This window comes from Anomaloglossus baeobatrachus, chromosome 4 (genome assembly GCF_048569485.1).
Source record: "Anomaloglossus baeobatrachus isolate aAnoBae1 chromosome 4, aAnoBae1.hap1, whole genome shotgun sequence".
NCBI lineage: Eukaryota > Metazoa > Chordata > Amphibia > Anura > Aromobatidae > Anomaloglossus > Anomaloglossus baeobatrachus.
The window spans coordinates 56,960,758-56,985,878 of record NC_134356.1 but is presented as its reverse complement, the minus strand read 5'-3'; the positions used below and the strand labels follow the sequence as shown (position 1 = coordinate 56,985,878).

Genomic DNA, 25,121 nt, shown 5'->3' with positions numbered 1-25,121 from the left:
TTGACTTTACTAATTCAATTCAGTAGCCAAATTGTCACCAAATGTTCTTGTATGAACCAAATAAGAAATGCAAGCACTGGTAGAAGATTCAGCTAGCATTCATAACCATAAAATATTTATATTGCATCAGTAATCGAATACATTTGTAACACTCACAGCCAGTGTTGTTGTTACAGCAGTGAGTGTGAGTGGACCCACTGGAGCACAGAGGAAACCCAGGCTTACCCTTTAGTGGGAGGGGCTTGACTAAGTGCCCGACGGAAGGCAGAAGCCACGTACCACTCCCAGGGTAGTGATCAGGACTGAGGCAGCTGACAACCAGGACAGGAGATGGACTTAGATACGGACACAAGTGCAGGCAAATACAGGTGGGATGACTGAGGCAGACAGGGTAGATAGATATGGGAAGGCAGGTACAGGACACAGTGATAATGGGACCTGACAACTAGCTAGCACACTGAAAGACCAACTAACTAGGAGTGCTGCGCAGGCACCTTCCCTAATGGGAGGGTGCTTTAAATACATAGTGATTCCCAACCATCCGCGGGGATAAGTGAGTTGGCGTCCCTGTAGGGACATCAGTGTTACAACATTTCAGTAAAATTAAATACAAAAAATGTGAACTATACAGTATATCACAAAAGTGACTACACCCCTCACATTTTTGTAAATATTTTATACCTTTTCATGTGGCAACACTGAATATATGTCCTTTTAATGCAATGTAAATTAATCAGCATGCAGCTTGTATAACAGTGTAAATGTGGAGCTCTCTAAAGTATTCAACACACAGCCATTAATGTCTAAACTAATGGCAACAAAAGTCAGTACACCCCTAAGTGAAAATGGCCAAATTGTGCCCAAAGTGTCAATATTTTGTGTGGCCACCATTATTTTCAAGCACTGCCTTAACTCTCTTGGGCATGGAGTTCACTAGATCTTCACAGGAGCCACTGGAATCCTCTTCCATCCTCCACAATGTGATCACGTAGATGGTGGATGTTAGAGTCATGGAGGAGCATAAAAACCATGACACTCCCACCTCCATGCCTGACTGTAGGCAGGACACACTTGTCTTTGTAATCCTCACCTGATTACTGCCACAGACATTTTACACCATCTGAACCAAATAATTTTAGCTTGATCTCATCAGACCGCAGGACATGGTTCCAGTTATCCATTTCCTTAGTCTGCTTGTATTCAGTAAATTGCAAGCTTTCTTGTGCATCATCTTTAGAAAAGACTTAATCTGGGAACATAGCCAGGCCAATGTGATGCAGTGTGCGGCGGGCGTATGGTCTGAGCACTGACAGGCTGACCCACAACCCCTGTAACCTGTGCAGCACTCATACATCTATTTTGAAAAGACAACCTCTGAATATGACGCTGAGCACATGCACTCAACTTCTTTGGTCTCCCATGGTGAAGTCTGTCGTGAGTGGATCCTGTCTTGTTATACCACTGTATGGTCTTGGCCACCATGCTGCAGCTCAGTTTCAGTGTGTCAGCAATCTTCTTATAGCCTCAGCCTTCTTTATGTAGAGTCACATCTCTTTTTTTTTCAGCTCTTAAGAGAATTATTTGACCATGAGGAGCCATGTTGAACTTCAAGTGACCAGTATGAGAGAGTGTGTGAGAGATAACACCAAATGTAACCCCCATGCTCCCCATTCACACCTGAGGCCTTTAACACTAATGAGGCACCAGGATGGGGAAATAGCTAATTGGGCCAATTTGACCATTTTCACTTAGGGGTGTACTCACTTTTTTTACCAGCCATGTGTTGAGTTATTTAGAGGGGACCAAATTTAAAGTGTTATACAAGCTGCACACTGACCCTGTACATTGTATCACAGGGTCAGATCTTCAATGTTGTCCCATGAAAAGACGTAATAAAATATTTACAAAAATGTGAGGGGTGTACTCACTTTTGGGACATTCTGTATATGCAGATAAGATCTTCTAACAGGAAAGGGTAAATGGGATTAAATTGTGATGTAGAAATCTCTTTATTTTTGCGGCAAGCGGAATATCGCACAACTTAAAAGTGTAATATTCAGTGACATTTTCACAATCGATTGGGGAATATTTTTTTAACATTAAAACTTCTTTACCTAATTAGCAAAAAAACTAAAAGGCTGAAATATTCACCCACAGAGGGCCGCTTAATGGATTTTGTTTCTAGTAATTGCTAACAGGAGAATGAACACTAGCAAAGCCTAAAAAGAAAAAAACTGCTGGACGTAAAACAAATGTGCAGCATATTGAAAATGGCAAAATAAAAATTCAAAGCATATATCAAAAAAAAAGAAAAAAAAAAGGGGGAAAAATAAAAGGTAGAAGTAAAACATTTCTAAGTAATTCTATATATTCTCTTCTGTAGTACTTCTCTTGTGCTGCTCTAAAACCAGACAACTCAGACCATTCCTTGTTATAGTAAGTAGTTCATTCATTTCCTACCAATGAACATACCAACAACTTAATAGCCACAGTATAAGGCCTCTTTCACACGTCAGTATTTTGCATCAGTGTTTCATCAGTGTGTCATCAGTATTTGGATGCCAAAACCAGGAATGTCTCCAAAACACAGAACACGTGTCAGTCTTTCAATTATAGTTGTTCTAGTAAGTTCCACTCCTGGTTTTGGCATCCAAATACTGATGACACACTGACGAAACACTGATGCAAAATACTGACGTGTGAAAGAGGCCTAAAGGGAATCTGTTAGCAGGTTTTTGATATGTAATCTGAGGGCAGCATGAGGGGCTGAGAATCTGATTCCAGCATTGTGCCCCTTATTAGGACATGTACTGTTGTTTAAAAAAATGAGTGTTTTATCAACAGGTGATTATCACTGATGGACTAGGTGTCCACATGCCACATTGTACAACCATTACCAGCCTAAAGCCTGCTTTACATGTTACGATTTCGCATACGATATCATATGCGAACGTAACCGCCCCCATCGTATGTGCGGCACGTTCAATTTGTTGAATGTGCCACACAAACGATTAACCCCCGTCACACGTACTTACCCTTCCATACGACCTCACTGTGGGCAGCGAACATCCACTTCCTGGAGTGGGAGGGACGTTCGGCGTCACAGCGACGTCACGCGGCAGCCGGCCAATAGATGCGGAGGGGCGGAGCTGAGCGGGACGTAAACATCCCGCCCACCTCCTTCCTTCCGCATTACCGTCCGGGAGCCGCAGGATGTAGGTAAGATCTGTTCATCGTTCCCGGGGTGTCACACGCTGCGATGTGTGCTACCCCGGGTACGATGAACAATCTGACGTTCAATTCATGAGGAATGAACGACGTGCGTGCAATGAACGTTTTACCGTTCAATCGCACGTAGCTGTTACACACTGCAATGTACCTTACAATGCCGAATGTATAACATAAGGAACCACAGATAGCAATTATAGGCAACAACTCAGTAGATTACTATATTCAAAAATAGAAGAGTCTTTATATTTACCAAAGTATGAAAGTACCCAAAAGACAACGTAGTACAAATGTATAAACATTTTTATTTTTATCAATGCATAGGGTATACATAACAATGATTTAAGAGAAAAACCGGAGTGAGTAAGTGATAGAGGGGAAGAACCCCACGTGACCCAGGAAAGAATCTCAGATCTCACATAAGACCTGCAAGGATGTTTTAAATATGCTAATAGGTAACCTCATGCAAGTGCAATAAAGATGCTAGCACAATAAGAACCAAGGTCTACTGTATAGCCAATCAATGAGGAGCTTACCTAGCAAGCAACCTCATGCAAGTGCAAAAAAAGATGCTAACACAATAAGAACCAAGGTCTACTGTATAGCCAATCAATGAGGAGTTTACCTAGCAAGCAGATCACCAGTTAGTCCTGGGGTGCACGTGGGGACCGGCGTCCCAACACGTGTTTTGTCTAGTGCTTCGTCGGGGGACAAAGCACTAGACGAAAGCACTAGACGAAACACGTATTGGGACGCCGGTCCCCACGTGCACCCCAGGACTAACTGGTGATCTGCTTGCTAGGTAAGCTTGGAAACATAAGTTGCTGCAGTGATAACCATCATCATTAGAGTCGTCTTGAGTATTTAGCCCCCATCGGGACCTTTGTTTTAATTTTCCAAGACATCAAGTTCTTTGTAGTCTGCTCCTACAGTCACACTCCTTTCTGTTTTCTACTTCTTGCTAAAATATCAAACATATATTAGCAGAAAGTCGGGAATAGAATATAGAGGAGAGTGTGAGTATGTGATGATACTTCTCAGAATAAGTTAATTGTTATATTACAAGGCGCTGATCGCTGATTTGTTATTTTCATTAATGAAAACATTGTAATGAAGGATAATATGTGCCGCCGGCAGAGCGCTGATTACAAAAGGGTTGATGTGGCATTAAACATTTGCTAATCTCACTCTGTTTTAACATCTTGGTTTGGAATTAATCTTGTCCCGTAAAGGGCTAGAACTGTATTATGCATAGTATGGATGAAAAATAAAGAAGAAATATAAACTATGTAATAGACTAGAGATGAGCAAATATATATGTGCCGCCAACATTCAGATAGACAGTCACAGCACAGTTTTGAACAGTTCTGTAAGACGCATGTCACCCGGGTTAATGGGTCCAGTCCTTATCCTGTTCGTGACGCCAGGTAAGAATAAAGGTGTGCCGCACCGGTGTTAGTCCGGCTGCTTGGATCCGGGATCGTCGTGGCTCGAGGGGTCCGGACCCGGCTTGGCAGACACTCTGATCCGGAAAAGGGGGATATCTACAGGGGAAAGGTTTGTGACGCCACCTGCGGGTTGCGGTAATGGGAATACCACCGCTGCTGGAGTGAGGACCGGGGCGGATGGTGTGAAATATCAAGGTGTCAGTCCCTCCGCAGGTAGGGAAGTCCCCGGGCTCAGGGGGTTGGTAGCTTTGGGAGGACAGGGTGCACGGACCAGGGTACTCACTGCAGGTAGTCGTGGTGTTGGATGAGGTGGAGAAAGGAGACACACACTATAGGTAAACCAAAGTCTCTGAGTACAGCTGCCGCTGCCGGGAGCCCGTCCGAGTATCCGGTCCCACCGGTGTCACTTAGTGATTTGGAGCCTGACTCCTTACACAATTTGTTGTCCGTCGATGGTCCCCGTGGCTTGAAGCTGTTGGGGACACTGCTCACTATGTGTAGTGCAGCTGTGCTCTTAAGGGCTGGCACTTGCGACCTCAGTGGGTTGCTGTGTCTGGTAAAACCTTGTCCCCCTCGTTGTGCTGATGCCCTCAATCTCTGAGTGTTTAGGGAAGTCTTTGAAGATCCTCTCTCTTTCAGGTGAATTGCCAGGACGTTGAATCGGCTCTTGACCTAGGGTCCTGTACCCCGTCATGCTCGGTACCGGTCAGTTCTGTTGGGCCCTTCTGGTGCCGACAGTCCCTCCAAGCCTACGTCCGTCACACCCCTGTCCAACTTAGGGCTGCTTCTCACTTGCGAGTTTCTCGCAGTAGAGCAATGTGAGAAAATCTCACATTGGAATCAGACACATGTTAGTGAATGATTCAGCTCTCATCTGCGATTTTTTTCTCATTCCAAATCGGACTGAGAAAAAAATCGCAGCATGCTGCTTTTTTGGCTGGAAACACATCTATGATCTACGAGTAAAATCGGTCCGACTGGGCTAAAAAATACTCGGCTGATTTTAGTTCACGTTAGGTGCGAGTGCAACGCAAGTGCGATGCTTTTTGCTCGCGTGTCTGTCGCGTTTGCGATGCTAGTTTCATGCAACATCTTAATTAGATAAAAGCTATTACACATGTGTCATTTAATTAACCTGTGGGAATGTGCTGTCACATTCATCTGTTGAATATTTAATGAGCGAAGTTACTGCCACACTCGCAAATGTGAACGCTGGTGCGCGTGTGTGATGCTACTTTTAATCCCCTTCCATAGGAAATCATTGGGACAAATGGTGCGAGAAACTCGCAAAAAAGCAGCATACTGCAGTCCGATTTGGACTGAGAAAAAAATCGCAGATGAGAGCTGAATCATTCACTAACATGTGTCCGATACCAATGCGAGTTTTCCTCGCATTGCTCTACTGCGAGAAACTCGCAAGTGAGAAGCAGCCCTTTGCGAGTTTCTCAAACCATTTTTCTCAATGATTTCCTATGGAAGCGGATTAAAAGAAGGATCACACACGCGCACCAGCGTTCACATTTGCGAGTGTGGCAGGAACTATGCTCATTAAATATTCAACAGATGAATGTGACATCACATTCCCAAAGGTAAATTAACTGACACATGTGTAATCACTTTTATCTAGTTAAGATGTTGCAGGAAACTAGCATCGCAAATGCGACACACACGCGTTGCACACGCGAGCAAAATCAATAATTTATTCAGAAAAAGCATCGCACTTGTGTTGCACTCGGACCTAAGGTGAACTAAAATCAGCCGAGTTTTTTTCAGCCCAGTCGGACCGATTTTACTTGCATAGATGTGTTTCCAGCCTTAGGCGGGCTTTGCACGTTGCGACATCGCAAGCCGATGCTGCGATGTCGTACGTGATAGTCCCTGCCCCCGTCGCAGGTACGATATCGTGTGAAATTATCGCTACGCCAGCTTCACATGCACTCACCTGCCCTGCGACCGTCGCTCTGGCCGGCGACCCGCCTCCTTCCTAAGGGGGCGGGTCGTGCGGCGTCATAGCGACGTCACATGGCAGGTGGCCAATAGCGGCGGAGGGGCGGAGATGAGCGGGACGTAAACATCTCGCCCACCTCCGTCCTTCCGCATAGCCGCCGGCGGCAGGTAGGAGATGTTCCTCGCTCCTGTGGCTTCATACACAGCGATGTGTGCTGCCGCAGGAGTGAGGAACAACATCGTACCTGTCGCGGCACCTGCATTATGGAAATGTCGGTGAATGCAACGATGATACGATAACGACGTTTTTGCGCTTGTTCATCGTATCATCTAGCATTTACACAGTACGATGTCGAAAGTGACGCCGGATGTGCGTCACTTTTGATTTGACCCCACCGACATCGCACGTGCGATGTCGCAACGTGCAAAGCCGCCCTTACATTCAAACTCACCTGGTTTCTTTGTTTCCCTCACATCCGGTTACATATCTTTTTATCTGTTTATCCATTTGTTAACGTATCAAGAAAGAATAAGGACACACAGTCTGAAACACGTCCTTGTATCTTTTCGACTGGATTTTAACATGGACCTGAGATACAGATGGAACGTTTAATAATTTTTGAATAAAACTGCTGATTTTAATCATGATCGGAACGTGTCTGCTGGATATCCCATCTATTTGCCTATAAGAATTACACCTGGTATACATGGCTGGAGAAGTGATACTATACAATGTATATAAAAAAATAATACAGATACTGAGAATTGCACCTGGTATGCAGGACAGGAGAAGTGGTACTGTGCAGTGCATATACGCAGAATAATACAGATACTGAGAATTATACCCAGTATACAAAACAGGGGAAGTGGTACTGTGCATTGTATATATACAGAATAATACAGATACTGAGAATTATACCCAGTATACAGGACAGGAGAAGTGGTACTGTGCAGTGTATATATACAGAATAATACAGATACTGAGAATTATACCCAGTATACAGGACAGGAGAAGTGGTATTGCACAGTGCATCTATACAGAATAATACAGATACTGAGAATTATACCCAGTATACAGGACAGGAGAAGTGGTACTGTGCAGTGCAAATACGCAGAATAATACAGATACTGAGAATTATACCCAGGAAGAAGAAAAAAATCCAGCACTCGTGTCCAGGAAATGTAATAAAATTTGCTTCTTTTATTTATTCAATTTTCATAGTAAAATTGGATCATATCCACAAGGTATAAAAAATCCCCATAAAGGTGGATTGAGATTAAGAGCATGTAGCTCGAAACGCGTACTCCTCTGTCATCCCATCCCGTCTTTATGGGGATTTTTTATACCTTGTGGATATGATCCAATTTTACTATGAAAATTGAATAAATAAAAGAAGCAAATTTTATTACATTTCCTGGACACGAGTGCTGGATTTTTTTCTTTTTCCTGGAGTTTCTTGGCCGGGCCGGCCTTCCCGTGCACCTGTCCTTCATTGGAGTCTCCATGTGATCTGGGTGAGATGATTCTACCTTTCTGTTTCTCTGAGAATTATACCCAGTATACAGGACAGGGGAAGTGGTACTGTGCATTGTATATATACAGAATAATACAGATACTGAGAATTATACCCAGTATACAGGACAGGAGAAGTGGTACTGTGCAGTGTATATATACAGAATAATACAGATACTGAGAATTATACCCAGTATACAGGACAGGGTAAGTGGTACTGTGCAGTGTATATATACAGGATAATACAGATACTGAGAATTACACCCAGTATACAGGACAGGGGAAGTGGTACTGTGCAGTGTATATATACAGAATAATACAGATACTGAGAATTACACCCAGTATACAGGACAGGGGAAGTGGTATTGCACAGTGCATATATACAGAATAATACAGATACTGAGAATTATACCCAGTATACAGGACAGGAGAAGTGGTACTGTGCAGTATATATACAGAATAATTCAGATACTGAGAATTACACCCAGTATACAGGACAGGGGAAGTGGTACTGTGCAGTGTGTATATATACAGGATAATACAGATACTGAGAATTATACCCAGTATACAGGACAGGAGAAGTGGTACTGTGCAGTATATATACAGAATAGTTCAGATACTGAGAATTACACCCAGTATACAGGACAGGGGAAGTGGTACTGTGCAGTGTATATATACAGAAGAATACAGATACTGAGAATTACACCCAGTATACAGGACAGGGGAAGTGGTATTGCACAGTGCATATATACAGAATAATACAGATACTGAGAATTATTCCCAGTATACAGGACAGGAGAAGTGGTACTGTGCAGTATATATACAGAATAATTCAGATACTGAGAATTACACCCAGTATACAGGACAGGGGAAGTGGTACTGTGCAGTGTGTTTATATACAGGATAATACAGATACTGAGAATTATACCCAGTATACAGGACAGGAGAAGTGGTACTGTGCAGTATATATACAGAATAGTTCAGATACTGAGAATTACACCCAGTATACAGGACAGGGGAAGTGGTACTGTGCAGTGTATATATACAGAATAATACAGATACTGAGAAATATACCCAGTATACAGGACAGGGGAAGTGGTACTGTGCAGTGTATATATACAGAATAATACAGATACTGAGGATTACACCCAGTATACAGGACAGGGGAAGTGGTACTGTGCAGTGTATATATACAGAATAATACAGATACTGAGAATTACACCCAGTATACAGGACAGGGGAAGTGGTACTGTGCAGTGTATATATACAGAATAATACAGATACTGAGGATTACACCCAGTATACAGGACAGGGGAAGTGGTACTGTGCAGTGTATATATACAGAATAATACAGATACTGAGAATTACACCCAGTATACAGGACAGGGGAAGTGGTATTGCACAGTGCATATATACAGAATAATACAGATACTGAGAATTATACCCAGTATACAGGACAGGGGAAGTGGTACTGTGCAGTATATATACAGAATAATTCAGATACTGAGAATTACACCCAGTATACAGGACAGGGGAAGTGGTACTGTGCAGTGTATATATATAGAATAATACAGATACTGAGAATTATGCCCAGTATACAGGACAGGGGAAGTGGTACTGTGCAGTATATATACAGAATAATTCAGATACTGAGAATTATACCCAGTATACAGGACAGGAGAAGTGGTACTGTGCAGTATATATACAGAATAATTCAGATACTGAGGATTACACCCAGTATACAGGACAGGAGAAGTGGTACTGTGCAATGTTTATACAGAATAATGCAAACACTGAAAATTACAACCAATATTTAAGACAGAAATGGCACTGTGCAATGTGTGTATGTACATATAATCACGGCCAAAAGTGTTGGCAAACTTGAAATTGTTCCAGAAAATAAAGTATTTCTCCAAGAAAATGATTGCAATTACACATGTTTTGCGTTATACATGTTTCTTTTCCAAAACCATAGAGCAAAAAAAGGCCAATTGAACATAATTTCACACAAAACCCCCAAAATGGGCTGGATAAAATTGTTGACACCTTTCCAAAACTGTGAGTAAACAACTTTTTCTTTCAAGCATGTGATGCTCGTTCAAACTCACCTGTGGAAATTAACAGGTGTGGGCAATATTAAAATCACACCTGAAACCAGATAAGAAGGGGAGAAGTTGACTCAATCTTTGCATTGTATGGCTGTATATCCCACACTAAGCATGGAGAACAGAAAGAGGAGAAAGAGAGGACTTGAGAACAAAAATTTGTTGAAAAATATCACCAATCTCCACATTACAAGTCTATTTCCAGAGGTCTTGATTTTCCATTGTTTATACCGTGCAACATAATCAAGAAGTTTACAACCCATGGCACTGCAGCTATCTTCCTGGACATGGACAGTACAGAATAATTGATGAAAGGTTGCAATGCAGGATAGTCTGGATGGTGCATAAGCAGCGCCAATCAAGTTCCAAAGAAATTCAAGCTGTCCTGCAAGCTCAGGGGTCATCAGTGTCAGCACAAGCTATCCGCCAACATTTGAATGAAATGAAACGCTATGGCAGGAGACCCAGGAGGACCCAACTGTTGACACAGAGATATAAAAAAGCTAGACTAAATTTTAACAAAATGTAAGTGAGTAAGCCAAAATACTGTGGAGGAAGCTTATTGTGGATAGATGAGACCAAGATTGAGCTTTTTGGTAAAGCACATCACTCTACTGTTTGCCAAAAATGGCCTACAAAGAAAAGAACACAGGACCTACAGTCAAATATGATGGAGGCTCAAAGATGTTTTGGGGTTGTAATGCTGCCGCTGGCACTGGGGGGTCTTAACTGTGTGCAAGGCATCATGAAATCTAAAGTTTACCAAAGGATTTTGGGTGGCAATGTAGTGCCCAGTGTCATAAAGTTTAGTTTGTGTCTAGGGAATGGGTCTTCCAGGAGGATAATGACCCCAAACATACATCAAGAATCCCCCAGAAATGGATGGAAACAAAGTGCTGGAGAGTTCTGAAGTGGCAACAATGAGTCTGAATCTAAATCCCATTGACCCCTGGGGAGAGATCTTAAAATTGCTGTTGGGAGAAGAGAAGACGCCTTCACATATGAGAGACCTGGAGGACTTTATAAAGAAGAATCCAAGGTGAGAGGTGGAAGTTTGTAGATGGCTATAAGAAGCAATTGATTGCAGTTATTTATTCCAAAGGGTGTGCAACCAAATAGTAAGTTGAGGGGGACAACAATTTTGGACACCTCCTTTTTTGAGTTTTCTGTGAAATTATGTCCAATTTGACTTCTTTCTCTGTTTTGTCTTGCTGTTCCAATTGCCCCAAATGAAATAAACATGTGTATAACAAAACATGTAATTGCAATAATATATATATATATATATATATATATATTATATATATATATATATATATATATATATAAAAGATCCCCAGTGAAATAAAGTAGCAGGTACTGTATGTGTGTGAGATTCTTATCAATTTATCTACATGCTGAAGAATTATGGCATGAAAATGGGGTCTAATAACTAGGTGTCACCGCCGTCTCTCTGTATTTTGAGTCTAGTAACAGGATCAGGACTAGAGTCTCTCATTGTCATCTGAGACTCTAGATATTAAATGTGTTTTCTTCTTTGGGTGTGGCAAGGGTTAATGTCAGTTTTCCTTGTCAGCTGCTTCTGACCCCTGGTCAGGTGTTTCCATTTTGGGACCACTCCTAATCCCTTTATATACCTTCTGCTTGCAGGTTATTCTCTTTGCCATTTGGATTCTGGGCCTGGAGGTGGCAGGAGTTGTTGGAGTCCTTGCTGTTGGTTGCTGTATAGGCCCCAGTACTGGTGCCTGACTGCTGCCTAGTTGTTGGAGTTAGTGTGTTGTTATTTTCCTCCCTGTCTGTCTTACCTTCCCTTGGTGTGTTGTTTTTTTTCAGTAGTTTGACTAGTGATCCTTACCTTTCCATTCATTAGCCAGGGCTTACTGCAGGGTCTCTCAGGGCTTCAGGTTCCTGCTCGGTGACAGGTGAGGAACCTGTATAGGGACTGGCTAGGAGTGCAGGGTACAGAGGCAGGTAAGTGGAGGAGGTGTCCATCTTCCCTCTAACTAGCATCAGGGGCCACCGTTGTTAATTTGTCACCATTGTACCCTTTGTTTGTCTTGGTAAAACCCCTGTCTGTAGTGTATTTTACCTCTCGCTCGACCTTCCATAAGTCCATGCCGCGACACTAGGCCTCATATGACATCATGACATTGTAGGACCAAATGTGTGCAAGAGACACCCAGGATGCTACAGATGTGAAGACTGCCTTGGTGTGGCTGCCACGGAGGATTGGATTGAACGCCAGACCAGGGCAGGCGTATTTTTGCTCACTGCTATGATATTTCCGTGAATAGTGTACAGAATATATTTTTTCATGTTGGCTATCACTGACTGCGTGGCTGTATGTAAAGTGCTCTTATTGAAACTACGATGCATAATAAATGAGTGCACCGTAACAAAATCCTCCAAGAAGTAGAGCAGTCTAATCTTCTGAGAATCTCAAACCTAACAAATCAATTCAACAACCTCTAATGAACATGTTCTTTTGTATCAAAGTGCATAACATCACTACTTACGCTCATCATTATTTTATGTGCCGGTAAGTTGACCCAAAGCTAGCACGAGAGTCCGGATCTCACTCTATTTTATGTCTCATACAAATCACTGGTATTCAGTCATACCTTCATCCAGGGACATACAAAGATATCACAGGGACCCATAGCAGAAATCCTATTTGGGTCCTACCAACGCCCCATCACTCCAAAGAGAAAAAAAATAAGACAGAGAGTGGAAAAAGTATTGCGGCCCTTGAAAGTTTTACCCATATTGAATCACCCTTAGCGTTCTCAGCCACTATGATACCCCTTTTATGGCCCCCATAAAGTATGATGCCAACAACAATGCACCGTATTATACAGTGGGGAAAAAAAGTATTTAGTCAGCCACCAATTGTGCAAGTTCTCCCACTAAGGCTAGTTTCACACTTGCGTTGTTTTCCTTCAGTCGCAATCCGCCATTTTGGAAAACAGCGGAATCCGTTAACGGATTCCGCTGCTTCCCATAAAATTGTATGGACAACGGATTGCGACTGATGGACCTGCCTTGCTTCCGCTGGCCGACGCTGCGTTGCTTCCACTGGGCGGAAAGAACGCAGCATGTAACGTTTTTTGAGCAGCGGAATCCTTAGGATTTCGCTGCGCATGCTCTCTCTGGCTCCCTGCACACGTAACCAGGGTACACATCGGGTTACTAAGCAAAATGCTTTGCTTAGTTACCCGATATTTACCCTGGCTACGTGTGCAAGGAGCCAGTGCTAAGCGGTGTACGCTGGTAACCAAGGTAAATATCGGGTAACCAAGCAAAGTGCTTTGCTTAGTTACCCGATATTTACCCTGGCTACGTGTGCAGGGAGCCCGACACTTCTCCGCTCGGCTCCGCCCCCTCCCGCACTCCACTCTGCATGTACACACGCACACACACAGACACACGCACACACACACACACACACTCACCTGTCCCCAGCCATGCAGTCCCCGCGGCACTGACGTCCTCAGCGCCATGGCCCCGCTCGGCTCCACCCACCCTGCTCAGCTCCACCCACCCCGCACCCGAAAATGGAAGACATACAAGACCCCTGATAATCTCCCTCGATCTGGGGCTCCACACAAGATCTAACCCTGTGGGGTCAAAATGATCACAAGATTGGTAAGCAAAAATCCCAGAACCACACGGGTGGCCCTAGTGAATGACCTGCATAGAGATGGGACCTACATAACAAAGGCTACTATCAGTAACACACTACGCCGCCAGGGACCCAGATCCTGCAGTGCCAGATGTGTTCCCCTGCTTAAGCCAGTACATGTCCGGACCCATCTGAAGTTTGCTAGAGAGCATTTGGATTATCCAGAAGAGTATTGGGAGAATGTCATGTGGTCTGATGAAACCAAACTAGAACTGTTTGGTAGAAACACAAATGTTTGGAGGAGACAGAATGCTGAGGTGCATTCAAAGAACGCCATACCTACTGTGAAGCATGGGGGTGGCAACATCATGGTTTTGGGCTGTTTCTCTGCAAAGGGACAAGGACAACTGATCCGTGTACATGAAAGAATGAATGGGGCCATGTATTGTGAAATTTTAAGTGCAAACCTCCTTCCATCAGCAAGGGCATTGAAGATAAAACATGGCTGGGTCTTTCAGCATGATAATGATCCCAAGTACACCGCCAAGGCAACGAAGAAGTGGCTTTGTAAGAAGCATATGAGGGTCCTGGAGTTGCCTAGCCAGTCTCTAGATCTCATAGAAAACCTTTGGAAGGAGTTGAAAGTCCGTGTTGCCCAGCGACAGGCCCAAAACATTACTGTTCTAGAGGAGAGCTGCATGGAGGAATGGGTCAACATACCACCAACAGTGTGTGCCAAGCTTGTGAAGACTTACAGAAAACGTTTGATCTCTGTCATTGCCAGCAAAGTATATATAACAAAATATTGAGATGAACTTTTGTTATTGACCAAATACTTATTTTCCACCATAATTTGCAAAAAATATCTTGCCAAATCAGACAAGGTGATTTTCTGGATTTGTTTTCTCATTTTGTCTCTCATAGTTGGGGTCTACCTATAATGTCAATTACAGGCTGACCTCATCTTTTTAAGTGGGAGAACTTGTACAATTGATGCCTGACTAAATACTTTTTTCCCCATTCTACCTTCACGGTAAATTCCTCCACAGTACCCTTCACACGTATAGTATTATGGACCCAACTGTACCCAAAAAGCAGTATGATGACCCCGCAGTGTCTAGAACATAATATGAAGGCCCAACACATTCCAAAAACACAGTGTGATAGCCCCCACAGTCTCATAACATAATGTGAAGTCCCCCACAGTCCCTCCCAAAACACAGTATAATGGCTCCCACAGTCCCTCAATACGGTATGATGACTCCCACAGTCCCACAATACGTAATATATGATGACCGCCACAGTCTCACAATACTGAATGATGACCCCCACAGTCCTAAAATACTGAATGATGACCCCCACAGTCCTACAATACAGTATGATGACCCTCACAGTCCGACAATATTGTATGATGACCCCCAATATTCCCACAAAACAGAAAGATAGTCCCCACAGTTCCACAATACACTATGATGGCCCCACAGTCCCACAATACAGTATGATGGCCCTCACAATACAGTATGATGACTGTGACGCCCTGGACCCCCAGGGGTCACAGTACACTAACATCACACACACACACCCTCCCCTGGGTAGGTGACACCAGTCAATCAAAATCCTTGTTGCCACCCTCCAGGCTTGATGTCCACACCAGGTGGGGCGGATCCAGGCGGTTGACCACACCCACCAAGGAGTTCACAGGCCTGGAGGCAGGAAAAAGACAGAAGATTGAAGTAGGCAGTGAAAGTGAGAGGAGTAAAGACTGTTGGTGTCTGGGTTGGAGCCCAGGCACGTTCAGCAAGGTCGGCAGACGGTGGTGGCCGTCTGCAGGAGTTGATTAGGTCAGCGGAACCGTAGGACCAAGGTCGGGCGGTGGCCCGCCGGTAACGAACCGGGGAGCAGATTGAAGCCAAGCACCAAGGCAGGGTACTCAGACCCCGACTAGGCTAGGAGCCGCCGAAAAGGTCGAATTATCTGATTGCGGTCTGAACCTCAGGGGTTCATTCCCACCTAAGTCCCGTCAGAAGGCAAAAGCCCAACCCGTCCGGATAAGTGCCACCGCCAAGGGCCAGAGATCCAAAGGCCGGCGCCTGCGGGCAAACGGGCTCTCCCAACACATACACGCCGGGGAGCGGACTACCCGTGGGAAGCCATAGGAGTCAAATACATTCACACAGGTGCAGGAAAACGACAGCCACCATCAACCCATCCGGGGAGAGTGAGAACACCGCAGCCGGCTGTGGGCCCCGTCCATCCAGCCGTTTGGTTTACCAGAGACTCTGTCCTTCTGTGTCTGAGTGAGTACAACAGTGCCATCCGGCACCGTGCTGTACCCCAACGTTGCACCCGCGCCCACACTGCCTCCCCGTCTCAGCACCTGCACCTATACCTCCTACCTACCTCTCCAACCGGGGCCCCGGGACCAACAGCCCCTACCCACGGATGGGTCAATACCTCAGCTGCTCCCCGCCAGGTCCGGCCCACTGGCCGGTCAGGCCCCCGCCAGCGACAACCTGGAGTCACGAACAGGATCCTACCCGTCTACTTACCAGTAAAAGTGCGCCTTGCAGTCCCCGCCGGCTGTGTCTGGCCGAAAAATTTGAAAATCCGCCATCTTGGGCGCGAACGTTCCCGCTCGAGTCGTCTTCCCTGAGCAGGGAAGGCGTGAAAGTGAGTGAGTAAAGGCCTGCCTGATGTAACCGAGGGGATAAAGGGCAGGGACGCCAGGACTCTGCCATTCATCCGGTTCCTGGAAGCACACGCGCAAGATGTCTGTCCCGTCCGGCCACCCTGAGATCCCGGAGCCCGCGCCAGGAACAGCGGCATGGGTGGAGGCCCGGACAGCGCAGATGTGCTGCCGCCTGCAGGCCCAAGTCCGGTTCCTGATGGAGTGATGGGCGGCCGAAATGGAGGAGGTGGCGGCGGCCATGCTGAAACGCGAGGTGGAGGCAGTGCTGGAGGAGCGGGTAAGCGACCCACGCGCCTGTGTCCTGGAGGGACCGGTCGCTGCGGCTGAGGGGCCCGGTCTGTGCCCGTTCACCCTTCTGCCTCCCCAGCCATCCGTATCGGTTGTCGCTGCCTCGCCAATCGGTCCGCTGCCCCCAACACCGGCAGCGGAGTCCAACTCGCCCACCCCAGAGGAAAAGCCTGTAGGCGCTGCCCGTGGACGACCCTATGAACAACCCGCACCGATCCCGTTACCGTGGAAGGTTCCTCGGGAGGTGTCCGTCCGTGAGGTGAAGCCGCCGGTCCCGGAAGTGACCGCGCCCAAGAGAGTCTCGGCTCCGGCAGTCTGCCCGGCCACGGAAGTAGTGGAGGCCACCAGCAGGAGGGCCCAGCAGGTGAGGCCTGTCATCCCTGAACCCCACGGCTCGGCTGAGGCAGCGCCGGGTCGCCGCTGTGAGGCAGCATCCCAGGCCGCGTCACCGCAGGACTACCCAGCGAGGGTATCGGTCGTAGCTGGTACGGGGGAGATCCGGCGGGGCCTGACCCGCGCGCAGCAAGGGTACGCAGGTGCTCCATTTTGGGATCAGCAGCCGAGCCAGCTGGGCCGCGAGATTGCCGCCAGGGAGCAGCAGAGAGCTGAAGTGCTGGCCCGCACAATCCGGGAAAAAGACAATCTCCGGAACGCCACCTACCGGGTGCGGGGCCTGATCTACGAGGGCCAGGTCAGGCGGTTCGATCCCCAGCGAGGATATGGGTTCATTTACGAGCCGGGCCTGGAGGCCGAAATCTTTGTTGCCCGTAGAGACGTGAACTCCCATCTGCCGACAGGCCACCCTGGCTGTGACCTGCAACCGGGTGACCTGGTGACATATGTGATGCCCTGGGCAAGCCAGGGGTCACAGGTCACAACACCACACGCACCCCACATTCCCTGCAGGTACACCAAGGTCAAAACTTAAATCCTTGTTGCCTTCCTCCAGGGGCTGGTGTCCACACCAGGGGGTGGGCCAGGTGGTTGGCTCCGCCCACCGAGGAGTACACAGCCCTGGAGGCGGGAAGACCAGGCAGATCAGTTAGGGAAGTGAAGGAGTAAACAGTGAGAGTAAGAGGAGAGTTGTAGGTGACAGAGAAAAGTGACAGCAAGAAGCCTGAAGTTAGTCCGGGTGTGTGCCCCGGACTGAAACAGCAAGGTTGGCAGACGGCGGTGACCGTCTGCAGGAGAGATTGCTCCAAGGTTGCCGAAAGGACCGTGGACGAGTGGTGACCCGGCGGTACCGGAGCGGTATACGAAGAACAGTCAGCACCAGGGCAGGGGCCTTTCGGATCCCGGCAAGGCTAGGAGTCGCCATAATTTGCCAAATCCGTCAGTGAAGGGGATGACTGTCTCCCAACAACTAAGTCCCGAATGAAGGCAACAAGTCCGACCGTTAAGGGGAGACACCGCCACCGCCAAGGCACCAGTTTCCCAGGGCCAGCGCCTGCGGGCAAGAGTGGGGCTCCTCCGGCTCATATCCAGGCCGGGGAGCGGGTTACCGGTGGGAATCCATCGCTACCAGAAGATTACACATAGGTGCAGGGAAGAGACTGTCACTGTCAACTGCAGGGAACATCAGCACCGTAACCGTCCGAGGGACCCGTCCAACCAGACGTATGTTTACCGAGAACTGTGTCGTGTTTACTGGCTGAGTGAGTACCTCCGTGCCGTGCGGGACAGCGCTGTCCCTGCGCCCCTGCACCTCCACAGGCCCCATAACCCGCCTGTCCACTACCCAACCCCATCACTGGGCCCCGGGATCACCAACCCCTACCCACGGAGGGGCAAAACAAGAACTGGCTGCTCCATACCATCACTCCCGGGTTCCCCAGCCAGAGCAGCGGTGGTGTACCCTCAATCACCACAACCGTGGGTGGCGTCACGGACAATACATTATCTCAACCACCAAACCCCTTTCACTCACGGGCGAGGAGCGCCGCTAGAGTCCCCGGGATCCGGCCCACCGCTCGAGCCACCGAGCAGCAGCAGGCCGCAGCAGCAGCGGCAGCTGGACCCGAGCAGTGGGAGAGCGCGGCGTCCCCTCCTCCGCCCGCGACAACTTGGCGTCACAAACAGGATCTTACCGCTCTGCCGTTGGGTAGAGGTGCGCCTTGTGACCGCCGGAGGTGTCCAGCAGAAAAATTTCAGAAGCCGCCATCTTTGGCGCGAAGAGTTCCCGCTCGAGCGTCTTCTCGAGTAGCAGAGGCGCGAAGGCCAAAACCCCGCCCCAATAGAGGAGGGGCCGGAAAGAAGCTAAGGGGGACGCGATGGCGGCTGGCTGCATGTGAACGCAGCTATAAAAGCAGGGACGCCAGGACTCTGCAGTCACCCTGTTCCTGGAAGAAGCCGCCAGCAGCATGTGGATGCCGTCCCGAAGCACCGTAGCCCCCGCGCCGGGAACCGCGGCGTGGGTGGAGATCCGGACCGCGCAGCTCTATCAAAGGTTGCAGGTCAAAATGCAGCTCCTCATGGAGGAGTGGGAGGCCGACATGGCGGACGTGATAGCAACTGTGCGGAGACGCGAGGAGGAAGCTGAAGAGGAGAGGGTGAGTGACCCACGCCCCGATGCCCTTGAAGGGCCGGTCATCGCGGCTGCGGGACCCGGTCTAAGCCCTCTCGCCCTGTTGCCTCCCTCGCCACCCGTCTCAGAAGCCATGACCCCGCCACTAGGCCCGCTGCCACCGCCACCGGTAGCGATACCCAGCATGCCCGCCCCGGCGGGCCGACCTGTAGCCGGAGTCCGTAGCAAACCGGAGGTGCTGCCATGGAAGACCCCGAAGTCTGCACCGGAGGCATCCCCTGAGAAGTCCCCCGAGCCGGAGCTGATGACCCGTTCCGAGCCGAAGGCCCAACCGCGGAAAGCCCCTGTGCCCACCCCCCACACCTCGGCTGAGGTTGCGCCGGGTTGCCGCTGCAAGGCGGCGTCCAAGGCCAAGACGCCGCGGGACCTGCCGCCCAGATCCCTGACAGTGGGCAGCGTCCAGAATGTCCCGCGTGGCCCGACCCGTGCGCCGCAGCTCGTAGCAGCGCCATATTGGGACACGGAGCCGGTACCGCTGGGCCCGGAGATCGGTGAGAGAGAAAGGAAGAAGGCGGAGTTGGTGGCCCGTGCAATCCGGGAAAAGGAGAACCTCCGTCAGGCGACCTTTCTTGTCCGGGGCCCGCTGTATGAAGGACAGGTGAGGCGGTTTGATGTCCGCCGGGGCTATGGGTTTATATATGAACCGGGCCTGGAGGCCGAAGTGTTTATAGCCCGGCGGGATGTGAATGCCCACCTGCCCGAGGAGCAGCCTGGTCGTAACCTGATGCCGGGCGACATAGTGCAGTACACCCGGCACTGTGGAGAGAGGGGGTGGTTTACCCTAGATGCGAGATTGAGGGGCAGCCAGGAGGCCCGTGTGAGTGCTGCACCCCCTCCATCAGGTGAAGCCGAAGACTCTGAGTGGGGCAGCGGAGCGCCGTTGTCCAGTCCCCGTTGGGACAACCACTGTGTTTGTTTGAAAAATGATGATAAGCAAAATGATTACCGTGAAAGTCACCTGATCTGAAACCGTGATTTGGAAAACCGGCCGTTGCCGGCACCGTTGTCCCTGTGGGGACCGTTTAAAGTTGCATAAGGGACTCCTTATGGACAAGCCCGTGAACTTGCAGGGCAACCACAAACGTTAAGTGGCTTGTAAATAAGTTGTGTTACCGTTACCATTTCCGCAATTGCCGCCTCCGGAGAGGCAGGTTGGAGGGAGGGCCCACAGCAGAGCCGGCTGGGGCCTAGCCACCACAGGAACCGGTGGCTACCCTCTGGAGGGGAAGGACAGATGCCGCTCGGGTAACTTGGTGCAGGACTGGGGTCAAGGGGTGCTGCCTGTTTTCTAGGGGCAGCATCAGGGCCAGGTTCCTTGGGTGGGAGAGAGCGGAGACCGTGACCGTACACCGTTTGAAACCGTTTAAGTAAGAGTACCTCCCGATGTGGGAAGAAGTCATTTCACTTGTAAATATGTTACCGTTTTCTATCTTTTTCACAGAAAAACAAAAGGAAAATAAAACCGGTGTTGGACGGGCAGCCCGAGGACGGTCTGCGTTTTGCTAAGGGGGAATGTGACGCCCTGGGCAAGCCAGGGGTCACAGGTCACAACACCACACGCACCCCACATTCCCTGCAGGTACACCAAGGTCAAAAGTTAAATCCTTGTTGCCTTCCTCCAGGGGCTGGTGTCCACACCAGGGGGTGGGCCAGGCGGTTGGCTCCGCCCACCAAGGAGTACACAGCCCTGGAGGCGGGAAGACCAGGCAGATCAGTTAGGGAAGTGAAGGAGTAAACAGTGAGAGTAAGAGGAGAGTTGTAGGTGACAGAGAAAAGTGACAGCAAGAAGCCTGAAGTTAGTCCGGGTGTGTGCCCCGGACTGAGACAGCAAGGTTGGCAGACGGTGGTGACCGTCTGCAGGAGAGATTGCTCCGAGGTTGCTGAAAGGACCGTGGACGGGTGGTGACCCGGCGGTACCGGAGCGGTATACGAAGAACAGTCAGCATCAGGGCAGGGGCCTTTCGGATCCCGGCAAGGCTAGGAGCCGCCATAATTTGCCAAATCCGTCAGTGAAGGGGACGACTGTCTCCCAACAACCAAGTCCCGATTGAAGGCAACAGTCCGACCGTTAAGGGGAGACACCGCCACCGCCAAGGCACCAGTTTCCCAGGGCCAGCGCCTGTGGGCAAGAGTGGGGCTCCTCCGGCTCATATCCAGGCCGGGGAGCGGGTTACCGGTGGGAATCCATCGCTACCAGGAGATTACACATAGGTGCAGGGAAGAGACTGTCACCGTCAACTGCAGGGAACATCAGCACCGTAACCGTCTGAGGGACCCGTCCAACCAGCCATTTGTTTACCGAGAACTGTGTCGTGTTTACTGGCTGAGTGAGTACCTCCGTGCCGTGCGGGACAGCGCTGTCCCTGCGCCCCTGCACCTCCACAGGCCCCATAACCCGCCTGTCCAGTACCCAACCCCATCACTGGGCCCCGGGATCACCAACCCCTACCCACGGAGGGGCAAAACAACAACTGGCTGCTCCATACCATCACTCCCGGGTTCCCCAGCCAGAGCAGCGGTGGTGTACCCTCAATCACCACAACCGTGGGTGGCGTCACGGACAATACATTATCCCAACCACCAAACCCCTTTCACTCACGGGCGAGGAGTGCCGCTAGAGTCCCCAGGATCCGGCCCACCGCTCAAGCCACTGAGCAGCAGCAGGCCGCAGCAGCAGCGGCAGCCGGACCCGAGCAGTGGGAGAGCGCGGCGTCCCCTCCTCCGCCCGCGACACAATCATCCGGCACTGCGGGGAGAGGGGCTGGTTTGCCCTTGATGTGAAGGAGAGAGAAAGCCACAGTGTCCCTAGGCGGCTCCAGTCCCCTCCTACACCGTACCATCCGGATGTGGAGCTGGAGGAGTATGAGGAAGGCGACCTCAAGTAAAGGCAGCGGACCTCCGTTGCAGCAGAACTGTTGTCCCCCATTGGGACCCTAAGTTGTTTTCTTCAAAGCCCCTTTCCGCATGAGAAATCATGAACATGGCCGAGAACTCGCAGGCCACCCACAGACTAGTGGGCTTGTAAATAATTCCGGGCTGGAGTTCCGTTAACCGCCTCTGGAGAGGCAGGTTGGAGGAAGGACCCGCAGCAGAGTAGGCTGGGGTCCGGTCAACACCAGGACCGGTGACCATCCTCCGGGGTCAGGGGTCCCCCTGGACGTGGGGCCCCCTGAATGACAGCCGGGTGCGAGACACCGTACCCTTTCCCGCTTGGGTGACCTGAACCAGGTTCCTGTTTCCAGACTGGGGAAAAGGGGTGCTGCCCGCTTCTTAGGGGCAGCATCAAGGTTTAGGTTGTTTGGGAGGGAAAGCGGAAGAACTGGGACCCGTCCGTTGTTATAAAAAAATGTTTTATTACCGTTTGAAGTAATGCACCTCCCGTAAGGGAAGACTGAAAAAAATGCATATTGTTTTTCCTGTTATTTATATTTTTCAGAAAATAAAACCAGTGATGGACGGGCAGCCCGCGGACCGTCTGCATGCGGACGGTCTGCATTTAACCAAGGGGGAGTGTGACGCCCTGGACCCCCAGGGGTCACAGTACACTAACATCACACACACACGCCCTCCCCTGGGTAGGTGACACCAGTCAATCAAAATCCTTGTTGCCACCCTCCAGGCTTGATGTCCACAACAGGTGGGGCGGAGCCAGGCGGTTGACCCCACCCACCGAGGAGTTCACAGGCCGGGAGGCTGGAAAAAGACAGCAGATTGGAGTAGGCAGTGAAAGTGAGAGGAGTAAAGACTGTTGGTGTCTGGGTTGGAGCCCAGGCACGTTCAGCAAGGTCGTCAGACAGTGGTGGCCGTCTGCAGGAATTGGTGTAGGTCAGCGGAACCGTAGGACCGTGGTCGGGCGGTGGCCCGCCGGTACCGAACCGGGGAGCAGATTGAAGCTAAGCACCAAGGCAGGGTACTCAGACCCCGACTAGGCTAGAAACCGCCGAAAAGGTCGAATTATCTGATTGCGGTCTGAACCTCAGGGGTTCATTCCCACCTAAGTTCTGTCAGAAGGCAAACGCCCAACCCGTCCAGAAAAGTGCCACCGCCAAGGGCCAGACATCCAAAGGCCGGCGCCTGCGGGCAAACGGGCTCTCCCGACACGTACACGCCGGGAGCGGACTACCCGTGGGAAGCCATAGGAGTCAAATACATTCACACAGGTGCAGGAAAACGACAGCCACCATCAACCCGTCCGGGGAGAGTGAGAACACCGCAGCCGGCTGTGGGCCCCGTCCATCCAGCCATTTGGCTTACCAGAGACTCTGTCCTTCTGTGTCTGAGTGAGTACAACAGTGCCATCCGGCACCATGCTGCACTGCAACGTTGCACCCGCGCCCACGCTGCCTCCCCGCCTCGGCACCTGCACCTATACCTCCTACCTACCTCTCCAACCGGGGCCCCGGGACCAACAGCCCCTACCCACAGAGGGGTCAACAACTCAGCTGCTCCCCGCCATCGCTCCCGGGATCCCCCGTCACCAGCAGCGGTGGTGCCCACCATCACCACAACCCGTGGGTGGCGTCACAAATGACATACCCAAGTACCCACCAAAAACATCCCCTTTTCACTCGTGGGCGAGGAGTGCTGCTCGAGTCCCGGGTCCGGCCCACTCGAGCCACCAGGGAGAAGGTACCGGACCCGAGCGTGATCTCCCCGAGCAGCCCCCGCGACGGAGGACTGGCCCCCGCCCACGACAATGATCCTCACACATCGAGAGCAATACCGCAGAAGAAATGCTACCACAGGACTCCTGTATCCGTTGTTTCAGATGCCCCACATCCATGATCTGTGGTATTGCTCTTGGTGTGTCAAGAGTGGGAGAAGAGAATCGCGTTGACAATTCCACACAATGGGCAGCACTTTGACACATCCTTTAGTGGGTTACTGTCGTTCCATGTCACAAACGTGTCAATAACTGGATAATGAATAAAGCTACGTTAAAAATGAGCACACCTTTGTTTTTCTTGTGCAATTCTCTGTGTTTAATGTGTCACATGACCCCCTACCTATTAAAAAAGTAAACTTGAATTCAAAATGTCGGCTTTGCAGATGGCCGCCATGGACATCACCCGGCCTCAAATGTTTGGCCCCTCCCATGTACTGATATGTCACAAATGGTAAGGTGATATCAGCAACCACTTTCATTTTATCAGGGTGTATCCATACTTATGGCCCACTCTGTACAATATGATGGTCCCACATTCCCACAATACTGTATGATGACCCCACAGTCTCACAACACATCATGATGGCCCCTACAGCCATCAGCACAGTATGAGGTTTCCTGACAAGCCTCCATACAGTATAATGGCCCCCACACAGCTATACACACAGTATAATGGACCCCACACAGTATATTGGGTCCAACGCAGTCCTCCACACTGTATAAGGACCCCACACAAAATAATGGCCCCCACACTGCCCTCCCCACAGTTGGATCAATGCACATATAGCTGATAGATTCACTGCCCCTTACACACAGTATGATGGCTCCACAGTACATTTCCTGCACACAAAATGACAGCCCTATACTCATAAAGACAAAAGAAAAAAGTTAACTATTTTTTCTCCCAGCTCCCCTGCTGCTCCAGTCTCCACAGTGTTTTCTAAAGCTCTACACAGTGGGTGCGATGTAGTGACGTCGTCAAGCTGCCGCGCTGTGATATCAGACACAGAGGGAGAACCAAGATCAGGGAG

The 25,121-nt window shown here is 49.5% G+C and overlaps 1 protein-coding gene across 3 annotated transcripts in view; it reads right to left on the bottom strand.

The window, feature by feature from the left end:
• The window catches only part of CAMK2A (calcium/calmodulin dependent protein kinase II alpha), a 342,928-nt gene that overhangs the window by 296,067 nt on the left and 21,740 nt on the right, over positions 1–25,121 (bottom strand). The gene's annotated exons all lie outside the window — the stretch shown is intronic.